This window comes from Penaeus chinensis, chromosome 7 (assembly GCF_019202785.1).
Source record: "Penaeus chinensis breed Huanghai No. 1 chromosome 7, ASM1920278v2, whole genome shotgun sequence".
NCBI lineage: Eukaryota > Metazoa > Arthropoda > Malacostraca > Decapoda > Penaeidae > Penaeus > Penaeus chinensis.
Genome location: NC_061825.1, coordinates 40,348,657 through 40,351,156, shown reverse-complemented (window position 1 = coordinate 40,351,156; position 2,500 = coordinate 40,348,657). Strand labels below are relative to the sequence as shown.

The 2,500-nt window shown below is 42.0% G+C and overlaps 1 protein-coding gene across 1 annotated transcript in view; it reads right to left on the bottom strand.

Moving 5' to 3' along the window:
* LOC125027068 (adenylate cyclase type 2-like) overlaps window positions 1–2,500 on the bottom strand; it is a 286,172-nt gene that overhangs the window by 140,210 nt on the left and 143,462 nt on the right. The window lies entirely within an intron of this gene.

Here is a 2,500-nt window from a genome sequence, read left to right as displayed (position 1 = left end):
GGAGGGAGGGAGGGGTGGTATTTAGGGAGGGAGGGAGGGAAAGGGGAGGGAAGGGAAGGGAGGGAATCGGGGTGGTATTTGGGGAGGGAGGGAGGGAGGGAGGGAAGGAGGGAAAGGGGAGGGAAGGGAGGGAATCGGTGTGGTATTTGGGGAGGGAGGGAGGGAGGGAGGGAGGGAAAGGGGAGGGAAGGGAGGGAATCAGGGTGGTATTTGGGGAGGGAGGGAGGGAGGGAGGGAGGGAGGGAAAGGGGAGGGAAGGGAGGGAATCGGGGTGGTATTTGGGGAGGGAGGGAGGGAGGGAGGGAGGGAGGGAGGGAGGGAAGGGAGGGAATCGGTGTGGTATTTAGGGAGGGAGGGAGGGAGGGAGGGAGGGAGGGAGGGAGGAGGAAGCGAGGGAGAGAGGGAGGGAGGGAGGGAGGGAGGGAGGGAAAGGGGAGGGAAGGAAGGGAATCGGGGTGGTATTTTGGGAGGGAGGGAGGGAAAGGGGAGGGAAGGAAGGGAATCGGGGTGGTATTTTGGGAGGGAGGGAGGGAAAGGGGAGGGAAGGGAGCGAATCTTTGTGGTATTTGGGGAAGGAGGGAGGGAGGGAGGGAGGTAGGGAGGGAGGGAGGGAGGGAGGGAGGGAGGGGGGTGGGGAGGGAGGGAGGGAGGGAGGGAGGGAGGGAGGGAGGGAAAGGGAAGGGAAGGGAGGGAGTGGGAGTTGGGGTGGTATTTAAGGAGGGAGGGAGGGAGGGAGGGAGGGAGGGAGGGAGGGAGGGAGGGAGGGAGGAAGGGAGGGAGAGAAAAGGGAGGGAAGAGAGCGAATCGCTGTGGTATATGGGGAGGGAGGGAAAGGGGAGGGAAGTGAGGGAATCGCTGTGGTATTTGGGGAGGGAGGGAAAGGGGGGGGGAAGTGAGGGAATCGGGATGCTATTTGGGGAGGAAAGAAGGAAGGGAAAGGGAAAGGGAGTGAAACAAAGGAAATAGGTAAAACGAAGGGAAATGTGTGTATGGAAATGGGAAAAAAAAAAAAAAAATGCGAGGAGGGGCAAAGAAAAGGAGCTGAAAAGAGAAAATAGGAGAGAGGTATAGAGGGAATACAGCGGAAAAAGGAGGAAGGGAGAGACAGAGAGGAGCAGACATTGGTTGGTTTTGTGGTGATAACAAGGTAACAGATAAGGTCTCTTAATTAGCGTTTGAGAGTAAATGAGCCATAAGTAAACTGTTGCCGTTATTAAGTGCAAGGGGTAATGGCTGCCCTGCCTCGTTCTCAGCCATAAATTGGTGACATTTGCTGTCGTTATAGGCCTAATCAGACCGCCTCTTTCAGGCTGCTTGAGTGATTTTTTTTCGTTTTTTTTTTTTTTTTTTTTTAATATGTCAGATAATGATTTATTAGGGATATATTAACAATATTCGTAATCAATACAGGTTTCGTTGTTCCGACTTTTCAGTCTAGTAAAATGAATCTGGACGAAATTAGGGAAAAGTGAATAAAGCAAAATACGATAAAGTGATATAGAATAACAAAAAAAAGAAAAAAAGAAACAAAAAAGGAAAAAGAAAGAAAGAAAGAAAGAAAACAAAAATATAATAATAATAAATAAAAAAATTCGAAAATGACAGTGAAATCATTTTCTTCCTAAATTTAATATCCTTTGCTTATATACTGATAAAAATATAAAATAACAAAACTTCTTTACAACCACCCAGTCTTATTAACTGAATAGAAAGCAGAAAACAGAAAATAATTACACAAATACTAACCAATAATAAGTAAATAAATGTCTATTTTAACTATTACTTTATCCACAACGAGCGACTCTACAGAAACAACAAACAAATAAATAGTTAAGCTTAACAATTAGTCAGAATAATAATCGCTCAGGAATGACTCAATCCAATCAGTTATGATAGAGATAATATATAAATAAATAGACAAATAGATAGATAGATAGATGAATATGAAAAAGAAGTGAATGGATTAATAAGTGAATGAATGAATGAACAAACAAGTAAATAAATACATGAATAAATAAATAGATAGATAAATGAGTGAATGATTGAATGACCCTTAATAATTGGCAGTAATAATTAAATCCATTTAAAACGACTCCATCAGACGACGAAATAATTGACAACAATGATTATGAGATCACTTATAGAATAAAAAAAAAAAAAGTAAATTGGTAAAAGCTAGGAATTAGTAATAAACATGTATCCCTTTAAACAAAAGAAAAGGTAACATATAAATATATTCGTATAATAAACATTAATCATGTATCCCCTAAGCACGACTTTGTCCAATCTATTGCAACGTAAACAATAAATGAATGAACAAATAAATGCATCGCAATATAAATGAAAAACGAGTAGATAAATAAATAAACCCTAGGAATAACTAAGCCTATCCCAAAAGAATCAGAAAGAGATAAAAAATACAAAACAAAAACAAATATTAATAATTAATAATAACCACGTAACCCTTGAGAACATAACTGATAAATGAACTAATAAATAA